This window comes from Mustela erminea, chromosome 15 (assembly GCF_009829155.1).
Source record: "Mustela erminea isolate mMusErm1 chromosome 15, mMusErm1.Pri, whole genome shotgun sequence".
In the NCBI taxonomy this organism is placed as follows: Eukaryota; Metazoa; Chordata; class Mammalia; order Carnivora; family Mustelidae; genus Mustela; species Mustela erminea.
The window spans coordinates 30896940-30920193 of NC_045628.1; positions in this window are offsets into that span (position 1 = coordinate 30896940).

The following is a 23254-nucleotide window of genomic DNA, read 5'->3' on the forward strand; positions in this document are numbered from 1 at the left end:
AACTGTTGCTGTTCACTGCACTGTCTTCTCTGGCCTGTGCCCTTGGAAGAACTCAGCCCCAATGGCTTCCATCTGCCTTTCATGCTGTTAGAGATAGATGCAGCCTCCCAGGGAGGCAAGTCCGGTTGGTCTGGCCTGGGTCACATGCTGTCCCTTCAATACCCTTGAGACAGTCTCAAGGGACCAGAAAACTGGAAGGAGTAATGTCCTTCATAGGAAAAGCCAAGGTTGTTGCCAAGAAGGGGGAGGGAAGACTAGGCCAGCACCCCTGTTCTGTGCTGAAACAGAACTGTCAAATGGCATTTTATTTCCTGCTCTGCCTTGAACTTCCACCTAGTGCGAAATTAACATGAATGCAGGTAGAAAGGTAATATTCTGATTAAAAATCTGCATATTTGACATACTTTTAATGATCTTCTCCTGATGCTTTTGTATGGATTCTTGGTGGAAAATTCTGGCAGGGAAGGCACTGAGCTGCAGGAAGGGCATAGATCAGGGAAGTTGTTTAGTGAAACCATGCCGGAAGCGATAACACCTCTTTCTTCTTTCTTAGACACACATCCCTCATTGTAAAGGGGGTTTTAAAAAATAATCACGGTATACTTTCTGTTTATCTTCCACCCATAATTACAATAATAACATGCTCTATAATTCATGCAGATTATTCACAAATCTTAATAAGAGTAACTGGAAACCAATGCAATCAGCATTCTATATATACTTTGACACTGGGAATTAACGTGTACTTAAACGTAATGACATAAACTGCTCCTGTCTGATTATAGTAACATAATGAGATGGTTTCTATATCAGACATGCATTTAATTAAAAGAATGTGTCAATGATGGGCATATAGGAAATGATTTCGATAATTAATGGTAAACATTGACTTTATAAATAACTTTATTTTTATATAGTCCCATCCTTTCTCCACTTTATCCAGAGTTCTGAGTTCTTGTCTTAAAGGAAGAAAACTCTCAAACGATATTTGTATTTCTCTTCGGAAAAGTCTCCATAATTTGACTGACTCATAGGCAGGTTGATTCGAAGCAAACGAAGCTTTAGTTTTGGTAACCTTCACTTGTATGGCCTCCTTCCAAGCCCCTGAAGATAAATGTGTGTTTTTGTGGATTTTTTTTTTTCTTAAATGATAATCCTCCTGATACTACTTTAGGCCTCAGAAAAAGCTGCATCTGCCCTGCTGATAGATTCTGTGTGTGAAACCAGCCCAGTATCCGCTGTCTCCTCGGTCACATCCGGATTCTGTTACAGTCTGCCTCAACCCAGATCTGGAATGTTCTATAGTCAATGGTTTTGTCAAGAAATCCAATAAATATCAAAGATTTTTGTATGTGTATTTTCTTTTTTTTCGGTAGTGTTTACTGAAGACATTGAGGAGGGAGACCTGGCAGGAGGGCGTGGGGAGGAGGGGGTTGGGTGGGCAGAACTGAGTAGGAGTGGGAACCCTACATTATGTAACAAAGCATTTTAAAAAAGTATCACATGAGATAATTGATGTTCTTTGGACTTCTTTCTTGGCCTTGCCTCTACCAAGTCTTTGTGGCTGTTACTTTCTTTTTCCTTACTCCCCCTTCTCTGGATGCTCTTTGTTCTTTTGGATTTCCCCAGAGGTCTTCAAGTTCCTTTGCTCTCTTTGCACAGTGCAATGTGCACTCTCTTCCCTCCTTCTACCCGGGTTGGCTTCTCATCCATCATGGGACTGGGAGCTTCCGACCACATTTCACTGGCTTCTGCTCTTTAACGAAAGCCTTTTACTTTAGTGTCTCCAATCTCACGGCAACAGCCCTCTGCAGCGTTTTGTTCTGCAAAAGGGTACAATGCTTACACCAAGCAGAATCTTGGAAACCGAAAAATTCTCTACCCCCATTTCTTTACACGCTCATTTTCACATTTGAACCCTGCTTGTCTGGAAAACCCTGGGGATTGAACGATTTGCTGCCAGACTGCTGACTTGTCTCCTTATCTCCTGGCTCAATAGTAGTAGTAGCACATACTAGAGGTTCAATAAATGATCATTGATGATTTATTAAGTGAAATTAGCATTTTTATAAGCGGTGGCATATTGGTATCCACATTGTTAATTTGGCTTGATACAGATATTGCAAGAAGCAGTCACTGACTGGGCCTTTTCTCCAGAGGGTTTGCAGAATCTGCATAGACTGGAGGAACAAAGAAAGGGAAAAAAAATACCCCCAAACCCTAAAACCGAATGAACCTACCTATTGACAACTTCAGCGGGTAATTGTAGGGGCACTGCGAACTAAACAACTCCTACTATTGACATATGTATGCTTTCCCATCATTTTAGAAGCATGCTCTACAGGCTTTGGAACTTCTACAGGAAGATAAATTCTATAGGAAAACAATCTTTTAGACATAAAATAGAGAAACGGAACATGTGAAATGGTAAAGAGCAGGCTTTATGATAAAGAAAAGAGCTAACAAGTTCCTTTGTTCATTTCACATATTATGAATCCTGCTGAATTTATATTCAGGTATAGGGAAAAGCAACATTCAAAATTAGCAACAGAGGAAAAAAGTATTTTTAGGCCCCTGAAATGGTTTTCTACTTCATAGGGCTCCCTACTTGTAATAAATAGGAATTTATCTTTCTCTTTAGTTAGTGCCAATTCTCTTCTCGAAGAGGAGACGTATTTTCTGATTATACCAACATGTGTGCCCTAGGTCTCCTCCTTGGATTTGGCTGGGGCCAACTCTTTGGCTCAGGGGAGGAGCACATTGGTCACGGATGTAGCTTCTGGCTGATTCGCCCTGGCGTTTTCTCAGGTATGTCTTCTATTTGGTTTTGTCACTTAGTCACTTAATTTGGGAGGGAGTGAATGAAGGCCACGAAAGTGTTATTGTCATACTGCTGGAAGACCTTACCCGGTTTGCGGACGGGACGTGGTATTGTAGTCACAATCTTACTATTGACTATATCAAAGAAGCTTCTACAACTAGCTAGATCAAGTCCTAGAGCTCATTAGTTCTGAGAGACAACATTAACATCAGAATTTTCCACGGTAAGTCAGGACTTGAGCACTTTTTCTTTTTTTTTTTTTTGGTTCAGCAGAACTTGTAAGGCATGAGATTTGAGAGAATGAAATAAAGATGAAAAGAAAACACATATTTTTCTTCCTTTGACACTATTTATTGCAACTCCACCTTCCATTCCTCCTCAAGACGTTTAGTCATCGGACTTTTTCTCAGCAGAGACACAAACTGAGAATCTGAACCTAAAATATTTTAAGGGACAGATTGACAGAAACTTGATTTAGGATTAGGAGACATTGTTAGTTTGGGACAATATGTCGTTTTGTAAAGGACACGTAGCCTGGGACTTCTGGAAGAATTCATCGAACAAATTCAAAATAAATAAAGCAGATATAAGGAAATTTTCCCTTTACCTTGTTTTTCTTTCCTTGTTATTATACTATTCTCTAAAAAAAAATGACAGCAGCCTCCATTTATTGCTTATTCTAGTCGTGTAACCATAATGGCATCATTGATTTCCAATTTTATGGCAAACCGTTCTTGCTGGTCCAAGTCTATTCATTTATTATTGTGTGTCCTCAAGGGAGGGAGATGAGCGCATTGATCTGGTGGTGCACTGGCTGGTAAATATTTAATGTTCATTCCTATCACTGGAATTGTTTCAAGTTTGGATATTGACAGTCATTCGGATGCACCGATCGGTATGGCCCACAATATGTAACATAACCTCCGGCAGGTGACGGTTCCCTTCATCTCGGCAGGCAGCCTGCTCTGCTTGGCAGTGGATCCCCAGTGGTGTTTTCCAGATGGCTGTCCCACAGTCCAGACTTGAGTTTCAGTTAGTCTCGATGTCTTTTGGTGGAAGAATTATGCAAAAGACACTTGATCTCTGCTCTTTCTCAATGATCGAGTGTTATAGAACTTTAGCATCCTCAAATGTACTTGAGGATTATTGACCTTTATCATGACCATAACACCTGTGTCTTCTCATATTATTTCTCACTAGAGAGCCCTTGCCACACAAGAGAAAAATTCTGCTTTCATATTTTTGCCATAGCAACAAGTACTTTGCTTCCTGCCTTTGTAGTTATTCATATTTAAGTGCTTAAAACCCAGTTCTGATTTTGAGACCCTTGGCTGCCTGCCCAGTCTTAGTCTTGGAAGCCATTTTCATCTTTCCAAGCATCCTACACCTGCTGTCTCCTTCAAGGAAGCACAAATACAGTTGTGCTGTGGAGTGGTGGAGAAGTGGTGGAGACAGTTCTTCTGGAAACCCATGTTTTGTTGGACTGGTTCTAATTAGCTTGGATTTTGACTTACAGGTTCATTTAGCTTTTAGGCCCTGGCATTGATTCTTGCCTTCTACCCTTGGATTTGACACTTGGCTTCTGTCTCTTGGATCTTCAAACCTCTCCCCCCCCCCAACCCCCCAGTGGTCTTTGGTCTGGTTTTCCCTCTGGCTCTGAGTATTCAGGGCTTCTACTGTTCCCTTTCAAGGCAAGGGAATCCGGTTCAGACCCCAACCAAATACTTGGTTATCAACATGATCGAGTTAGATCAGCAGTCCCTTCAGCAGGAAAAAAGTCATATATTGTTTGACCATTTCTATGTTCTTTAAGCAAAAGAGGTGGAAGACTCCTGCTTTCTGGTTAGGTGCTCCAGATGCTGTGCTATCATAGCAGCGTGTATATTTCTATTTTAAAATTGTGATTTAATATCAAGTACAGATTATTCATTAAAAATTACACAGTCCACTGGTTTCTCCACAAAGTTAGTTGTACTATTTCTCACATCTTTTGGGGAAGCCCATGAGAATCTGAGGGAAGAAGCATGGGGTCTTGTCCATAATAAGAACTAAATCAATGTGGTTAAGTATGTTACATCAGTTAGAGTCTTTTCATCTGAAAGCAATAGAAACTCTGATTCACACTGGCTTGAGCCCTAATGAAGTTCTCTTTCTTATAAAATAGGAAGATCAGCAGTAGGACAGCAGGTACATCCTAAGGGATGGCTGGGTCCTATCTCAGTGAGGTTTTAGAGATTCAAATTCTTTCCATCTGTGATCTGCCATTCTTAGTGTTGGCTCTCTGTGTAGACAGTAATATGCCATAGCAGTTTCTAGACATGAAAAAGCCAGGACAAGAGATGTTGTTCCATCCAGTAGCTCCCCTAGACAGGAGTCCTTTTCCCAGAAGCTCCCCAGAAAGCATCTTCTACTTTGCCTTGGTCTGAGTTGAGTTATAAGCCTCTTAATGAACTAGTCACTAACAAAAGAAAGGACATTTCCCTTAGACTACCTTTTTTTTTTTTTTTAAAGATTTTATTTATTTATTTGACAGAGAGAAAGATCACAAGTAGGCAGAGGCGATAGTGGAGCAGGCTCCTCCCCGAGCAGAGAGCCCGATGTGGGGCTCGATCCCAGGACCCTGAGATCATGACCTGAGCCGAAGGCAGAGGCTTAAACCACTGACCTACCCAGGTGCCCCTCCCTTAGACTAACTTATGGAGATTGGGGAGGGTATGTGCTATGGTGAGTGCTGTGAAGTATGTAAACCTGGTGATTCACAGACCTGTACCCCTGGGGATAAAAATATATTATATGCTTATAAAAAATAAAAAATTTAAAAAAAAAGAAAAAAGTTAATTTCCTCTTGACTTTTTGTGGCTACTTCATACAATGTCTCACAAAAAAGACAGTATTTTAAAGACATGAAACCATTCACATACCAGAAAATCTGAAGATTATAAAGTTAGTCAAAGACAGATGCAAACAAAGCCAAAATCCAATGTAACTGAAACAAACAAAAAGGAAAACCAGCAACCATTCTTAGGAGGCAAACAGAATTACCAGCTTCCAAATAGGGCTTTTCCGGGAGAGAAGGGCATGATGGGTTGGACACGGGTCAACCTAATGTATGCACTTCGGGATAAGAGAACGGCATCAGCATCAACAAAATCTATGACAATTCAATCATTTAAGACAGCTGAGACCAAACACTTTCTGTCATACATAAATTTATTTCTATTAAATTACATTTTTGTAGTCTAATAATAATGTTCTAAATGAATTAAATCAAACGGTACTGAGTTTTCTTATGGCCTCCATTTGTGGCCAGTGCTCCACCAACTCCCCTGGAAACATCTGTAGGTCCTTTTCCATCCATGAACTTGGTTGGGAGGATTCCTCAGTGAATGGCCCAGTGTGGTAGACTAATGTCTAGAAACTAGACCCAATAGATAAAGATGGGGTCTTGTATCAACATTTACCTGTTTGGAGTCATTGGAAAAGTAGACTTTTTGTTTTTCTATTTTCACCTTAAACTCTTTCCCATTCCCCAAATTTTTTTTTCAAAGATTTTTATTTATTTATTTGACAGACAGTGCCAAGTAGGCAGAGGGGCAGGCAGAGAGAGAGTGGAGGAAGGAGGCTCCCCACCAAAGCAGAGAGCCTGATGCGGGGCTCGATCCCAGGACCCTGGAATCATGAACTGAGCCGAAGGCAGAGGCTTTAACCCATTGAGCCACCCAGGATCCCCTTGTTTTGGTTTTTATCAGTGCTTTGATTATAGTCAAAGCGAACAAGTTCATCAAATGGACAGTTGCTGCAAAGGCTTTTTAGGTAGTAAATGTCTTTATTCTGTGGTACGTGTTCTGCCTGAATCCATAGGGAGAAGAACACTGACATAAAATTAGAGTAGGACATTTCCCAGTAATGTAGGACTAAAAAAACAAGAATAAATATTTCTTTTCAGCTATTAATTAAAATAGGTCATTATCTAAATATAGTATATGTATGTTTTTATGAATGCTATTTATACACAAAAACCAAACTTTGTTATTGTTTCATTTTGGTGAATGGAAGAAAAATTTGGGACCTCAGAAGTGTGTACTGTTTTTGTCGTAGCAATCATGTGTTTAGTTTCAATGAAAAAAGAACCAAGCATTTTTAAGACAAAAAAGTGGGCTATTTCTATTATGGTAAATGTTGCATTATTCAGCATATGTGTGCCAAGCTCGTGAATTATCTTCATTCCTTTCTCTTTCTTTTAAAACCTGCCTTCATTTTTGTCATTTCACAAGTTAAAGATTAAAAAAGAATGAACTAACTGTGATGGCTAAATGAAATCATGTTCGAAATACAGTTTAGTCGCCCATCCTGGCCTTGTCTCCTCATTTGTAAAGGTCACTTCCACCCTGATTGTCACTGAATTTTAATGACACACTGAATGGCTTGTGTTAGCCTTTTGGCTGTTTTGGTCTGGTGGGGCACAGCAGACCCATTTCAGGCCGCAGTGATTCCATCCCAATAAACCGCAAATGATGCTGACAAAAGACTTTCCCACCAGTACATGTTCATAAACTATTTCTTCCCTCTAAAAGAAGCCAAATTTGAAATCATACCTTAAGTAATGAGAAAAGGTATTTGGAAATCTTGATATAATTGCTGATTCCTTCTGGGAAACTGATGAGCTGTAGTTTTAGCAAAACCTTCTATTATTAATCTCATAGCTGAATTATTAAAACATTTCTTAGGAAAGCGGATTAATTCATTAATGCTGACAAATTCTGCTGACTTTAAATGGTAGGTAAATTTGTAGGCACTAGAGAGTCGTTCAGTTATGTGGATCTTTGGTAGATACTGCCCAGAACTGTGAGAATTGGGTGATGTTTTGGCGGAAACGGTGGACTCTTCTGTCATAAGGAACGGTGTCGGAAGGCAGGAATGCTGTTTGCTTGTGGTGGCTTGGATGGGTCCCAGGGCAATGGGGGAGATGGGCTAAATGACTTCAGAGATGTCTTCAAGACCAGAGTCTCAATGACCTTTTCCGATAATGATTTCCAGCTGACCTTGTTCAGTGCCATTGATTTCAATCTCTATATTCAGACCCCTCTATGCTCAGGGCTTATTTTGATGTGTAACCCAGATATGAAATAAAGCTTCTCACGCTCCTGATATCCAAATATTGTTTTCTAAGAAATCTTGCAAAAATCACGGATTTGAGCATCTAAAGGTTGCCTTATGATTTCTGTTCATTTTTTGGAGCCTTCACTCATGTAGTCCTCTATTTTTCTGCCTCTTTTTATCCTGCATCGGTCACAGAGTTCGAAATCATTTTCTGGCTTTTTGCAAAGCAATTCTCATCCTTCACCCCCAACCCCTTTCCTCCCGCCGAAAAACTTGCATAACCGAAATTCATAAAAGTACTCAGCAGAGCAAAAGAGGCTTTATTTCCTTATATAGCAGTTGGGGATTGTAGCAAAAAAGAGAAATATACCCGGGAATAGAGAAGCCAGGGGAGAGCAGAAGGTCACCAGGCACTCAGTGTTTCTCTCCTCCCATTTTTTTAGAACCAAAGTCTATTTAAGTGATACTAGCCAGTCAAATGTTTTTCTACCCCAATTCAGAGAGGATTACCTTCAAAAGTAACTAGTCACCTTTGGCAAGATGGTGACTTATTAAACTTATATCATATTTGACATTAGCTTTCCTTTCCGGAACATCAGCTGCAAACAAATTCCCTTCCTCTTTCCTTTTTACAGCCTCCTCTCTCCCTTTAAAATTATCTTAAAAACTTGACTCCATGGCATAGTAAGCCATGTGGAACCATTTAGATGTCACCCGCCTGTGTTTATTCGTAGAGTCGCTTATGGATGGAATCTCCTTGACTTCTCCGTTTACAGAGGATACGGTCTGGGAAAATAGGCCAACGTAAGATTTTTTTTTTTTTTTAAGATTATTTATTTATTTGACACACACAGAGAGAGAGAGAGAGAGGTCACAAGTAGGCAGAGAGGCAGGCAGAGAGAGAGGGGGAAGCAGGCTCCCCGCCGAGTGGAGAGCCCGATGCGGGGCTCGATCCCAGGACCCTGAGATCATGACCTGAGCTCAAGGCAGAGGCTTAAACCACTGAGCCACCCAGGTGCCCCGCAACATAGGATCTGAACACAGTTCTGTAGAGCCAATGTTGATAAGCCCTGCTATTTCAGCCTGATCTCTGCTAGGTATAAATATGAAACTTTAGTTAAAAAGTAACATATTGAGACAAATGAAAAAGTTAAGTGTCCAGAATGAAGGCATTTTCGCTGTAGTTTCCCCCCCCCCCCCCCCCCCCCCCCGTGCCTGTAATCAAATCCTCATTAAGCCTCCGAGACCACCTGGTACCACTGCATTGAATGATAAATTCAGTACAGATAACGCATCTCACTGGGAATATGGAAGAAAATGCAAAAGAATGCTTTTTGAAGTTTTTTAATAAAAGTAAGTTTTAATGCTCAAATGAAGAACTGTGCAAGATTTGGGTTTAATTGGATGCTGGTCTAAATTAGAATAAACCATACTTGAATATTTTTCTTATAACTTGAGAAATGCCATGAGCATCTTTTGATTGTTCTCAAGCCACAGCTGAGTGTAGCAATTTTTTCCCAAATGTGTTTGAGAGTTTGCAAAACTTCGCTTACAATAGGAACTTAAGCAATTATAGGTTTGAATTCATTTAGCAGGACCATGAAGCAATTATGTATTTAAATCTATAGAGTGAAGCTCTGGTGTTTGTTTGGTTGTGTGTTTCAGTAATGTGGCAAATCTACTACAAATTTATCTTTTTCCTTTTTAAGCTTGCATTTACCTGCATGATATACTCCCTTTTCCTCTTAGAAGATATCTGTTTCCATTATATTCTGAGATTTGTTTCTTCTTCCTTTAATTTTTTTTCATTTAATCCGAGGATTAACTTTATTATTTCTTTTCTTTTCTTCTTCCCTAAGAGCTGCAACATTTTCATGATGTTCTAAATCTTCCAGCACTGAATAGAATATAAATGGCATTCCAAACAAGCAAATACATAATCTATCACCCTTTTCTGGGGCTGCCAGATATCAGAGGAAGTTAATTCTTTGCTTTCAGGGTTTTAACATACACATATTATTTTCACTTAGGAATTTAAAATATTACCAAGCTTTAGTGTTTTCTGAGCCTCTTCTATTTTTATATAAAGTGATATGTTGAGTTAGTAGACTATTTTTCTCTTTCTATTGCTCTTTGATTGGGCTCTTCCAAAGCAATATATTTCTTCTGAGAAAAAAAAAAAAAATACAATATGAGTGTGCTGGATTTAAAGTTACAGGGCTAGCAGCAAATTCTTCAACACTGGGGTTTCTGATGAAAGTACCAGTCTCCTCATTTGACAACAAAGAAGCTGAGACTCAAGAAAAGTGACTTATGTAAGTTAATGGTAGAACTCAGTATTCTTTCTGGTACAACCTACTGCCTCTCACTAGAAATCCTTCCTCCCACATTCACTGAGTTCCTACTGTACACCAAGACTATGTAGGGGATTTTTTTTTTTTTTTTTGAGAGACATGAGTAGGGGTGGGGGTAGGGGCAGAGGGAAAGAGAGAATCCCCAGCAGACTCCATGCCCATCATGGAGCCCGATGCAGGGGCTAGATCTCATGACCCCCAAATCATCCCATGACCTGAGCCAAAATCAAGATTTAGTCCCTTAACTGACTGAGCCACCTAGGCACCCCTGTATGGGGGATTTTTAAAATTAGAATTTTTTCAGCTTTATTGAAATATAATTGACACATAACATTAGTACATTTAAGGTGCCCAATGTGATGGATGTATCATTCATCACCTCATGTAATTACAATATGTTTTGTGTGGTAAGAACATTTAAGACCTACTCTTTAGCAACTTCCAAGTATATTATATAGTACTGTTAACTAGAGTCACCATGCTGAAGATTAGAGTCCCGGGATTCATTTTTCTTATAATTAGAAGTTTGTTCCCTTTGATCAACATCTCATTTCTTTCATTCCCCATCTGCTGGCAGCTGCCACTCTACCCTGTTTCTATGAATTTGGAGTTTTTCCCCCTAGATTTGTCATGTTAAGTGTGACCATACAGTATTTGTCTTTTTGTCTTTCTGTGTCTGACTTGTTGTGCTTAGCATAATGCCCTCAATGTCCATCCATGGTGTTGCAAATGGCAGGATTTCCTTCTTTTTTATGGCTATATATATATATATATATATATATATAATACTTTCTTTATCCATTCCTCTGTCTGTTGATGGACACTTAGGTTATTTTTGTATCTTGGTCATTGTGAACAGTGCTTCAATGAACATAGCAGTACAGATATCTCTTTGAGATTCTGATTTCACTTCCTTCAGACATGTACCCAGAAGTAGGGTTGCTGCATGATATAGTAGTTCTATTTGTAATGTTTTATAGAACCTCTGTACTGTTTTCCATAATGCTTGTGCCAATTTACATTCCCTCCAACTATCTTCTAGGGTTGCCTTTTCTCCACATCCCTGCCAACAGTTGTTATCTCTGAATTTTTGATATATGTTGGGGAAGCTCATGAAGTAGATGTGACTGCTGGTTGACCCTGAGGTGGACCCAAGCAATCAGAGGCTCCTCATCTTCTCCCTTGTCTTTGGAGTGTAGGCTCTGCCCACCTCCTCCAAAGTGGGAGGTGTTCTCAAGGTCACAGCCTTGAGAGAGAGGAATGTATTGTTTCGACCATCAGGATGGTATATGTGGCTAAACCCAGTTAAGGCCTTTATATACTTTGAAGATTCTGATTGGCTGATCTAGGGTCTACTTGTCTTATGGCTGCCCAAGACGAGCCTTGTGACTAAGTTTCTTTGCTTGTAAAAACCGATACCTACCAATCTGGGGCAGTTTGCCTCCTTCTTTGGTCTCTTCCTGCCCTACATGGGTAAAGAAAGGATAGTGTAGAGACTGAAGGAGTCTTTGTACTGGAGAACATGCTTTGCATAGAACATCTGAAGCCCGGGGTAGGACAAGTTGGGATTAAAAAATCTGATCAATAGTGTGCATCCATTTCCTTAACATGCCTTTCTAGTTCTAGCTCTGAACAATTTAGTCTCAACTATTTCCATGACTGTTTTCAAAACAAACATTTTAGCCATAATAAACTAATTACATACTTGTTTATGATCAAGCCATACTTTCTCTTGCCTCTGAACTGTGAACATGCTCTTCCTTCTATTTTGAATAATTCTGCCCTGACTCCTTCCTGCATTATGAATACATATTTCCTGGTTAACTCCTGTTTATTCATTATTTCTATGTTAGATGTCACTCCCCTTGGGAAGTTGTTCCCAATTCCAAGGTCTAGGTAATGAGTCTTTCCTAGATACTTCTATAGAACACTACTTACCATTGTTCTCATACAAGACATATTTGAGTTACAATTTCTGGTTTACTCTCAGTATTGCCCACGAAACTGTAGCTCATTAAGGACAGAGATTCTGTAATGTTGTCATTATTTTTTTAGATGCTGGCTCGGTGACTGAGACGTGACAGGCACTCTCAAATATTTGTAGAATGTGTGAGTGGTTGACAATCTTCAATGAAGTAAATGGTGGGCAGAGAAATATAGTGCCACAAATCATTCCAAGTTAACCAAGGGAAGTAATTTATTCATTCATTTATTTGTTCCTGCATTTATTTATTTATTTTTATAGCCACACTTGGAAGGCATGAAGTTTCATTTAGGAAGAACTCAAAGGATTGTTTCGGATACATCTGGCACTCTAGCAAATTATAGTTTCTAAATATGGGTCCACCAATATATATCCCATTTCATACACTCTTCAAAGAATATGACATTAACAATATCCTCACTCTATTAAAACTAGATGTGTGTTTGCATCTGTCTTGACCAACAGAATGTGGCAGAAGTGATGCTGCGTGACTTTCAAGTCTAGGTTATAATTAGGGAGTATGATTCTACCTTGCTGTCTTTTTTTCTCTCTCTCAGCTAGCTTACTTTTAGAACTCAGCTACCATGTTGTGCAGAAGCCCAGGCCACCTGGTGAGGCCATGTGTACGTGTTCCAGCCAACTGCTCTAGCTCAGGTCTCAGCTGACAGCTGGAATCAAATGTCAGACTTGTGAGTGAGCAAGCCTTCAGAGGATTCCAGGTGCCGGCCTTTAAATCTTCCAGCTGGAGCCCCAGACATACTGCAGTAGAGGCAAGCTGTCCTGAGGTGCCTTGTGTGAGCTCCTGACCCTTAGAAATCATGAGAGGTAAGCAATGACTATTGCATCTAAGCCACTGCATTTTGGGGGTGATTATTAGGCAGTAGCAGATAATACAGGCAGCAGGGTAATTTCCCCACCTCTCATGTTTGCTGGCTTTCCCCACTGCAGTCAGAACACAATTCTTCAGAAACACAGTCAATAGATTAAGTTTGTATAAAAGAAGAGGAAATCGAAATGGAGTTCCATGGGGGAAAATAAAAGGTTAAGAATGGTAATTTAAAAAAACGATGTGATTGAAAATTAACACTTAAAATGTTAATGTTAATTAAAACTACAAAGATTAAAAGTAAAAGAGAAGTTTTAAAAACTAAACTAAAAACTTTTTAAAAAAGATTTTATTTATTTGAGGGAGAGAGAGCATGTACACATGCACAAGCTGGGGGAGGGACAGAGAGAGAGAGAGAGAGGAAGAAGCAGGCTCCCCCCTGAGCAGGGAGACCGACTTGGGACTCAGTCTCAGGACCCCAGGATCATGACCTGAGCTAAAGGCAGACCCTTAACCAACTGAGGTACTCAGGCATCTCTAGACTAAAAATTTTAAAGCAAACTTAGAAATAATACAAATGAAATGAATTAATCATGTTAAAATGAGACATCCACTCTCTGTTTCAGTATATCTCGTCCCTGTCTTCCTTCTTCCCTCCTTCCTTCTCTTCTTTCCTTTCCCTTCTCCCTTTTCCCCCTTCCCTTTCACAAAGTACCAGTTTTCCAAGAAAAGCTATCCTTGTAAGCCAAGAATTAAACACATGAAAAAAATACTCAGTTTCACTCACAAACACATTCAAATTAAAATTCCAGTGATATTATGCACATTATATCTACATACATATTTAATATATGTATTTTATACTGGCTGGGCAAGTCCCAAACCACAGGTCAGGCTGTCTTGAAAGGCGGGCTGGAACTTCTGGTCTTTTAAAGCTGAAACCACTGTCCACATGTGAAGTTTCTTCTTTAGGAAACCAGGCTCTGCTCTGAAGAACTTTGAACAGATTTAATCAGCCCATTCAGATTATTTAGGATAATCTCACTTAAAGTCAACTGATTATGGACTTTAATCACATCTATGACATCTAGATTTAGTGCTTGATTGACTAACTGAAACCAGAGCTCCACCAAATGGACACACAAAAGTGCCCTCATTTATTCCTTCTCTGTCTTCCTTTCTTAATGTGGACTCAAGTTTCTGACCATATCCCTTTCCTTCCACCTACAGTTCTGCTGGTGGTAAGTTCCATGTTTTTATTTGTCTGAAAAAGCTCTTAAAATGTCTTTATTTTTCTTTCACTTTATAAAGATAATTTTGCTGTGTATAGAATTCTAGGTTGGGGGTTCTTTTTTCAATACTTTACCGATTTCACTCCATTTTCTTCTTGCTTGCATGGTTTCTAGCAAGATGTGAACTGTAACTCTTATGTTTGCTTCTCTAGAGGTCAGGTGTTTTCTTCTCTCTGGCTTCTTGCAAGATTTTTTTCTTGTGTTTAGTTTTCTGCAGTTTGAAGGATATGTGTAGGTCTAAGGTGATTTTTTTTTTTTTTAAATCCTACTTGGTGTTCTCCCAGCTTCCTGAATGTGTGGTTTGTTGTCTGTCACTAATTTTGGAAGTTACTTGGTCAATAGTCCTTAAAATATTTCTTCTGCTTCTTTCTTTTTCTCATTTTCTTCTGGTATTCCCATTAAGTATACTTATATTTTTCATATTCTTTCATAATTCTTGGATGTTCTGTTCTATTTTTTAAAATACTTATTTTTCTTTGATTTCACTTTGGGAAGATTCTATGGACCTATATGCAAGCTCACTTATTCTTTCTTTACTGTGTTCCAGCTTACTAATGAGCCCATCAAAGACATTTTTCATTTCTGCTAGTGTTTTTGATTTGTAGTATTTCCTTTTAATTATTTCCTGTATTTTCTGTCTCTCCATTCACCTTACCCATTTATTTTCACATGTTGCCTACTCATTCCATTAGGGCTTTTCATATTTTAGTCATAGTTATATTAAATTTCCTGTTTAATCACTTCAACATCTATGCCATATCTGTCTGCTCTGATTATTGTTTTGTCTGGCAAAAAGTAGGTACACAGCTTTGAATGGAAAGAGTGAATGGATGAAAAGTAGAATAAATAAGGATAAAAGAAAGTTCTGTTACTGTGGTACAAAGGTTTAAAAATATATACAAATAACATGTTTAGTAAAACAAGTTAAAATATGGAAAGGAGGATAACAAACTATGATAGATTGAATGATGGCTCTAGAAGATATCTAAATCCTAATTCCTGGAATCATGAACACTATCTTATATGATAAAAAAGACATTTCAGATGTGATTAAATTAAGGATCTTGAGACAGAGTTATTCTGAATTATCTAGGGGGCCTTTAAATGCAATCATGAGTGTTATTACAGAAGGGAGGCAAAGGGACATTTGATACAGACAAAGAAGGCAATAACCGCTGAAGCAAGATTCCGTGATGCTGGTTTTGAAGGTGAAAGATGGGGCCAGAGATACAATGCAAGAAATATAGCTCTCGAAACTGGGATAGGCAAAGGGTGAGGTTCTCCTCTAGAGTGTGGTCCTGTCTATACCTTGGTTTCAGGTTAGTGAAACCATGTTGGACTTTTGGTCTCTGGAATTGTGAGAATAAATAGGTGTTGTTCAGGCCACCAAGTGTGTAGCACTTTATGACAACAGTCATAGGAAATGAACATACATGGTGACATCCTCAAAAGGGATCTGAGTGTCCTTAGGCTTCCTATAGAAAGGAAACCCTCTCTGGAGTGGAGTGTGGGGCAAACGGAGAGCCTTGGGCAGGCTATACCTCTGATAGCTCTTCTTCTCTGCCTCCACCTCACTCTTGAACAACTTGAGCTCCTTGCCAAAGCATCTATTTCAAGGTTACCTGCCAACTAATTCAAGATTATTAGGCAAAAAGGAGTGATTCGTGTCTCTTTGGCTGTGTTGCTTCAAAGTTTCCAAGGTTGAGCATCTTAGCACAGCCCCATAACTAAATGCTTAGCAAAAATTTAAACAAAATGAAAGTTGTCTTAGATAAATTAGATGAAAACAAATCCTTAATATGAGCAGAAATAGGTCAGAATACCTTTGAAAGGACGTTGGAAATGTCAAAGAAACTGAGAACATGCTAGCATACATGAAGGGCTATGAATCTATTGAACTCTTTTTCGTAATAAGAAATTAAAATGGAATGTCTCCAGGTTGGTTAAAGACAGTTTTGAAGTTTAGTTTGTTGAAATAGAAAACTAAAGGAATAGAAAAAATTCTCAGGAGGAGTTACGTTTCTCTAGTATAGATAAAATAATAAATTATGATAAAATGGGTTTTAGGTAAATGTGCCGTTAAAGAGATGGAAGAGGAAATGAGTCCATATATTCCCAGGTGTGGTATGATGTAATTCTAATATTTAAAACAATGTAGATGTCTTTAACATTTATCATCCTAATAAATGTAACCAATGAGACCACTATTTTACTCCAGCTCATGACCAAAAATCCTTCATCAGGAATGCATTCTGGTGGATCACCTAAATTCCTTCTGAAACTTCGACCCTTGCCACCCCAGTGATGGGTAATATTGAGGTCATTGTGTACCATGCTTTCAATTCAATGAATACCCATTGACTATCTATTCTGTGTTAAGCACCATTAAAGTTTCTGCCCCAAGAAGCTCCATGAATCTGATGTTTTGTGAATGGCAACTGTACGTGGGTGATCTATCATCATCATTTCTAAGCAAATGGGTCAGAGTGAAAGAATGATACTGTTTTCAAAGACTGCATCTGAATTAAGCTGCTGAAATTGTTTTGCCAATACAATAGATGTCTTGTCTAGCCACATTACTTCTTTTTTTTTTTTTCCAGTTTCGTTGATAAATAACCAACATATAGAACTGTGTAAGTTTCAGGTATACAGTATGGTAGCTGTGTCTTTCTTATTGGCAGCATGGGGAGCCATTCTTCATTCTCCAAAAGTTTCCTCTCTTGTGTTGACTGAAAATTTAAGGATAGTGTAATCATTATATGAACATAATGGGGCCATGTCCTCTGGTCCCAATCTTGGCTTTTATATGATACACATCCCTTATGTTTCACATCTGTGCTGCACTGTGGATACCTATGCTTTCTACTTGTTTTTCACTTTTACTCTGCTAAAAATCAGGAAGTTAGACCTAGATGTTACATAAGAAATTTTGCAATGGGGCTGGAATGGCCTCATTGTGTTGCTCCATTGCAATGGCATCTGATTTGATTATTTATTTTTTTCAGTCTATGTAACTGAAGTTGCCTTGCCAGAAAAACTAATTCACAGAGCGTCATGCCTGCTGCAGTGACACTATATGCATCAGGTCTGCTGGCGCACTGCCAGCAGAATATCAGCTCCAGGAGTCAGATCATCCTTGTTTCTAAGGACATGGCAAGGACATGGCCAAGGCCCCGGACATTTAGCAAGTTCAGGTAGAGGCTCCTAGTCAGGCCAGCTTGGTTTCTGGTCCTCTCAGAACCTTGACCTAGTGAACTGGTCTTTCAGGGACTGTGCCTCAGGGCCACTTCTCCACAAGTGGGCATCCTTCCTAAGATCCCACTTCCTCCATGACCAGAGCTTTCCCTGGTTTGTGCCAGTCTGGTCAGGTATGAACTCTCCTCTTGTCTCTGAAGCCCAGACATCGGAACTGGACTCCAGCTCTTTGGTGTCAGACCTCTCTGCTTGATTTCCTTCATCTTTATTTCCTACCGGATAAGTTGCCGAGTTTCTTCCCTGGACCATGGTCCTTTCCAGTCTGCTTGAGAATCTGCTCTTGGCTGTTCACACAACTGACTCTGCTGCTCTTGACTCTCTTGGATAGGCAGAGGTAAGAACTTTTCTCCTTACCTACTATCTCCATCCCCATTGCCAAGTCCAAAACATGACATGGACAGCTACTTCTATGTAAGTAAGAGACAGAGGCCATCTTGAACATGACGTCACTGCCTCTCTTCTCTGATTTCACTCCTTGGAGAGACTAGAGTTAACAGCCTATGAGATGTAGTTTTCAACCCCACCTGTATGTTAGAATGATCAGAGTTTAAAAAATTACTGGTACTTGGTCTCCATGCAGTGGTGTGCAGCTGTATTCAATAAGCAGCTCTGTGGGGTGGGGCTTGGGGCCAATGGCTGGTTCGTGAGCCATGTGAGCTGCCCCAACGTCCACCACCTCCATCCCTCTCCTAGCCCAACCCACCATAAATGATTCAGAATTGTTGAGGATCAATCCAAGGAAATTTCTCACATCCAGCCCTGGTAACACAGCACGTGGCCCCTGGATTTATAACCTGTCTCTATCACTCAGTGTCTGTGTAACTTTGAAAACATTCTGCCTCAGTTGTCTCCAGCTGTAATATGGTGACATTAATTGTGCTGCCTCATAGGATAATTATGAAGATTAAATGCATCTGTGTAAGACTTCAGATGAATGCAGGGTGGTGAGCTCTTACTAGTCTCTTAGTTTAGTTTCTCCCTCTCAAAGGGGCCTGCTGGAGAAGACTTTCCAGGTATAAATGGAAATTTTTATGGGTCCTCAGTTGTCCTCAGCGGCTCAGGAGTCCGTGTTGGAAAGAAATTAAGTCGAGTCTGGATTAAGAATTTAGACCGAGGACAAAGAAGAATTTTAATTGAGAACTAAAATGCACGGAACACTGTATTTCATGCCTTGCTCCCAGGCTGGAGCAAATAGGAGAGAGGCTGTTTCACCCATTGGAAACGTTTCTGTGGACTACCCCCCACCCCCACCCTGCCCCAATATTGCGCACCCAGGTTAAAAATACATGTTGCTTGGGCGGCACACATCACATAAAGGCACGTTCCCCTAAAGAAGCTCATCTCCACGGAGTAAGGACAGGCTAGGGCTTTGATGAATTCTGAAAGCAGAAATCAGTCCCTTGAAATGAATTTCTGAAGTAAGAGCTTAAGGGTTCAGATCCACTGCTCATATCATTAAAAAGCTTGCTCTCTTAAGGAAACCCTGCTCGCTTGAAATCATAGCAGCAGGCACCTTAGAGATCATTCCTTATTCACCTAAAAGAGAAGAACTTATTGCTAACTAGGTCTGGGGTTTAATAAGCAAGTTCTGAACAAGCCCCTGGCATTTTCTCAAATGTCCTTAGGCTCTCAGTTTTTCCCTCCTTCAATGGAGACTTCTGAATGGATTTTTAAAAAATTGGCTGCAAGTTCCCGTTAGTCACACGTTGCCAGGTCACTCTGAACAAAGGGACACTTACTGAACAAGACGATAAAGGGAAATCATAGACGTTTATTTCTAAATAACGACACTGCACCGGCTTAGAAATATGTCCTTTTGTAGCAAATAACGACACCGCACCGGCTTAGAAATATGTCCTTTTGTAGCAACACAGGCTTTGCCAGTGTATGTAGGATTCTGAGCAGAAGCAAGCTGGGGTCAACGTTGAGTGATCATGAGGGACCGTCCTGCAGAGATGACCCACATTCTCACAGCTTTGGACAGGGATTGCTGTTGACAGTGGAAGAAGTAAGAGACCAGAACAATTATGCTCCTACATTGGACAGTTTCCTCTGCGGTTCAGAAATCTGGAATTTGATCTTTTTAAAAAGTTTTAAAATTAAAAAAATTTTAAAAAAAGTTTAAAAATTTAAAAAATTCTACGTGTAATATGAAATATCAAGGAGAGGAGGGAAGAGAGCAGCATGGTTTACTGTTCTTATACCTTGTGGGACGTTGCTTGTTGTGCTTTCTGTGCGGTCTCCCGTGAAACGTCACGGTCAGGGTGGAAGTTAGGTTTCCTGATGCTTGTAAGTGCTGGGGCTGATACTTATCAAAACTGTTTAGTGCAGCTAGTTCTTACTCTAAACCTCTTGGTCAGTTTTTGTTGTTGTTGTTGCTTAAAGATTTTGCTTATTTATTTGACAGAGAGATCACGAGCAGGGGAAGCAGCAGGCAGAGGGAGAGGGAGAAGCAGGCTTCCTACCAAGCAGGGAGCCCAACTTGGAACTTGATCCCAGGACCCTGAGATCATGACCTCAGCCAGAGGCCTCTGGTTGACCCAGTAAGCTACCCAGGTGCCCCCTCTTGGTCCGTAGTTTTAGACCCATCCTGCTAATGAAGACTGGATGAAAGCAATAGCTTCCTAAGGACATTTACCTGTTTAGGTGTTTGCTTTGCCCATTCTTCTATAAACTCCACTGAGCATAGAAACAGCATTTTATTCCTCTTTACATCTATCATCAAGCAGGGTCCCCTGGTGCACAGAGGAATACTGTAGGTCTGCCCCTGGAAATAGAGCAACATTAACATACTATAATCATATAATTATAGTTCCTATCAGGCTGGCTTTTCAAATTTCTTGTTGATAGGAAATCAAGTAACAATTTCTATGTTACCCCATCTCAACACTTGATAGTTGCTAGACAAACATTTGTTTTATTCTCCCCTTTTGTGCCGTTCTGGCGGTAGGCCAAGGAGGGCTGGTTGTGAGGTGGGGAGTTATGGCAGAGTATGTGATATGTTCTGGGGTTCTCTGGTACGGGTGCAGTATGTTATCGCGAGTGGTACAATTAACGTCAAATGGAATCAGATGTGCTAATGAGGACTGGTACCATATCATTTGAGAATCTTTTATATCATTGTCTCTACGAGAAATTCACTACATTCTAAATAACTTACCAGCATCTTTTCGGCCCGCGCCAGTCTGTATTTTGTCTGAAATGCATAGGACTCATATAAGCATTTTCAACTTAAGTATGTTGAAATTATTCAAGACGTTAAGGTTTTCTGAGGAAATGCTGAATATTTTCTCTTTCCACCTTCATTTTAGTATTCATGAGGTAGTATTTGCATGGCACAAGTTTACACAGGAAATAGTATCATGATGAATCACACTAAAGGAGAGACCTGATGATGTTTTGAAACACAACATCTTGTGGGAGAAGCAGGCCCAGAGAACTTGCCCTCAGATAAGACCGAAGCTGAAGCCCTTGCTTAGAAAACGTGTGGAAATTCCTTGCCCAAAGATGCTATAGTTTCAGGAAAAAAAAAAAAAAAAGGCATGAAGTAGCCAGACAAAAGTCCCAACTAAACAGGGAAGAGTCAGCTTCTTTCACAGAAGGAACCCAGGAGCCTGGAGACACCAGGTTCTACCTCAGAGCTTCGGCTGGGACATCACAGAGAAGCTAGAAAAGATGCTCTTCGAAGGCTCCCACTGATACTCCTTTGAAGTTGCAAGAATTTCTTCAAAGTATTCTGAGGTTTAAAAGCCTCCTTCTTTCAAGTGCTGACTGGAAGATGGGGACTGATTGAACCCAGCTGAACCAGAGCCCTTACTTACCTTTTTTCTACCCACTCAATTCTCCAGACAGAATTCTTGGTGCTTTAAGTGTGGGTTAAAGCGGCTAAATGTGGCATTTGGATGAAGAGAAAACTATAGTTTTCCTTCTGGGCTATCGAGATGTGGGAAGAAACTATTGGAGGCATGCAAAACAAAACAAGACAGAACAGAACAAAACTCCAACACAAACTGCAAATCAGGAGAAAAGGAAATGATCAACCTGGTGACCTTGGAGAACCCCCTGAAAATGCTTCCAGTCAGACTACGCTATTCTATTTGAAATCTCGTTTCTGCCCTGGGTTGATAGTTTTAGTTCTTTTTCTATCCCTTTCATCTTTATTTTTTGGCTGGTTTCATATCCCTGAGTTTGCAATCTCTTCAGGTGGATGTCTTCTCTGTGCTAATATGGGTTATTGTTTGGGGCGCGAGCAGGAGATCTGGTCTTCCAAAGCAGTGACTGGTCCTACTGCTTGAGACTAGCACCAGCCACCGAGTGAGTGAGGAATTACAGGCTGTAGGAGCTGGAGAAACTCTCTCGTGGGAACTGCCAGGGGAAGAGGTCTTAGGACAGGGAAAGAAGTTGGAGACTGGATTAGGTATATGCATAAATATCTCACAGAGGTCCCCAGGTGAGGTGGACTGAGCCAGGCCTATGGAAGGGGAAGAAATAGGTTGGAATTTGAAGGAGAATCCACTTTGGGATATTCAGTGAGGGAGGACCTAATTCCAGAACAGGGTAATCTTCAGTGGCCAAAGATAGCCACCGCCAGAGTCTTCTAAGTAACATTTGCCTCCATTAGTCCCTTGGATTCTAATTCCCCATGTGTACACGACTCATATGCTTTACTCCATAGATGCAGTTTAAGAACAACTTCAACATTTCGATCCATGATAATACCTCTATTAGGAAGCACTAACCACCTTGTAATATAGTAACTGAACCCTGTTTTCCTTCCGCGTGGGACTGCGTGCTCCCAGGGCACTGGCCATATTTCATCCGTCTGTGATATTCAGCGGATGCCACACCCTGGGCACTGAAATATTCGTTGAACTAAAATGTTACATTAGTGTAACATTTAGTTGTTACAGTGTGTTGTTATAGTTGAGGTACAAGCACCAAAAGGAAAAGCAGCACTGGGATAAAGATAAAGAGGAAGAGAATATGCTGTGATACCTTACGTCCATTTCCCAAAATAGACATGATTTCACCTACCATCCTTTACAAATGTTGTGCCTTCTCTTAGACTGGGACTGAATATTCTTCTCTTATTTGAGGTATGATTGCAAATATAATCATTGAAGATTGAAAAATGTAGTAGGGAAAGGTTGACAAGGACCATAAAGAAAGGCTTCAAAGTATTTATAGAACAATTTATTAGACATGAATGCCAAGTGCTCAGAAACAGGTGGTGCCCTGCAGCTGACAAAAAACGTGTAATAAAAAAAAAATTAAAATGCCAGGAAAGAAAGGTCTAAAGGAGGGAGGCAGAGAAGCAAAATGCAAGTCAGAATTAATAGAACTTCCCGGGATGGGGAGTGAATAAATGTGCTGATCTTATTCTGACTGGACAATCTTGAGATTTCCTTTATTTTTTAAAAGCACTTGGGCACATGGGACTCCTGGGTGGCTCAGTCGGTTAAGCGTCTGCCTTCAGCTCAAGTCATGGTCAAGCCCTGCGCACTGGGCTCCCTGCTCTGTGGGAGGCTGTTTCTCCCTCTCCACCCCGCTCATGCTCTCTCTCGCTCTCTCTGTCTCTCTCTCTCTCTCAAATAAATAAATGAGATCTTTAAAAAGAAGAAC